The 1298-nt window shown below is 35.1% G+C and overlaps 1 long non-coding RNA gene across 1 annotated transcript; it reads right to left on the reverse strand.

Moving 5' to 3' along the window:
• Window positions 1–509: 509 nt before the first annotated feature.
• Window positions 510–1161, reverse strand: LOC123731707 (uncharacterized). Its single transcript, XR_006762802.1, has 3 exons — window positions 1115–1161; window positions 679–742; window positions 510–588 (listed from the first exon to the last, which is right to left on the reverse strand). It is a non-coding gene; the product is annotated as an uncharacterized lncRNA (long non-coding RNA).
• Window positions 1162–1298: the final 137 nt, after the last annotated feature.

Here is a 1298-nt window from a genome sequence, read left to right on the forward strand (position 1 = left end):
CTGTCTCATTGAGTGGATGCTTCATATTATTGACAGTTTGTAAAGGAGATTATATTAGATGTCTACGTTAGGCAGATTGTACATTTACGTTCGGATTTAATATATGTAAGGTTTATGTTTCTGGCCACAGTGTTTTAGTGTCCTTCTTAGATTTACTAAAACATCCACTTGTCTCTTTTTACCAAACAGAACACACTCAATCACATTTACCTTCTAAACAGAACACACTCAATCACATTGACCTTCTAAACAGAACACACTCAATCACATTTACCTTCTAAACAGAACACACTCAATCACATTTACCTTCTAAACAGAACACACTCAATCACATTTACCTTCTAAACAGAACACACTCAATCACATTTACCTTCTAAACAGAACACACTCAATCACATTGACCTTCTAAACAGAACAATCACATTGACCTTCTAAACAGAACACACTCAATCACATTTACCTTCTAAACAGAACACACTCAATCACATTTACCTTCTAAACAGAACACACTCAATCACATTTACCTTCTAAACAGAACACACTCAATCACATTTACCTTCTAAACAGAACACACTCAATCACATTGACCTTCTAAACAGAACAATCACATTGACCTTCTAAACAGAACACACTCAATCACATTTACCTTCTAAACAGAACACACTCAATCACATTGACCTTCTAAACAGAACACACTCAATCACATTTACCTTCTAAACAGAACACACTCAATCACATTGACCTTCTAAACAGAACACACTCAATCACATTTACCTTCTAAACAGAACACACTCAATCACATTTACCTTCTAAACAGAACAATCACATTGACCTTCTAAACAGAACACACTCAATCACATTGACCTTCTAAACAGAACACACTCAATCACATTGACCTTCTAAACAGAACACACTCAATCACATTGACCTTCTAAACAGAACACACTCAATCACATTTACCTTCTAAACAGAACACACTCAATCACATTTACCTTCTAAACAGAACACGCTCAATCACATTTACCTTCTAAACAGAACACACTCAATCACATTTACCTTCTAAACAGAACAATCACATTGACCTTCTAAACAGAACACACTCAATCACATTTACCTTCTAAACAGAACAATCACATTGACCTTCTAAACAGAACACACTCAATCACATTTACCTTCTAAACAGAACACACTCAATCACATTTACCTTCTAAACAGAACAATCACATTGACCTTCTAAACAGAACACACTCAATCACATTTACCTTCTAAACAGAACACACTCAATCACATTGACCTTC

Source organism: Salmo salar, unplaced genomic scaffold, assembly GCF_905237065.1.
Source record: "Salmo salar unplaced genomic scaffold, Ssal_v3.1, whole genome shotgun sequence".
Lineage (NCBI taxonomy): Eukaryota > Metazoa > Chordata > Actinopteri > Salmoniformes > Salmonidae > Salmo > Salmo salar.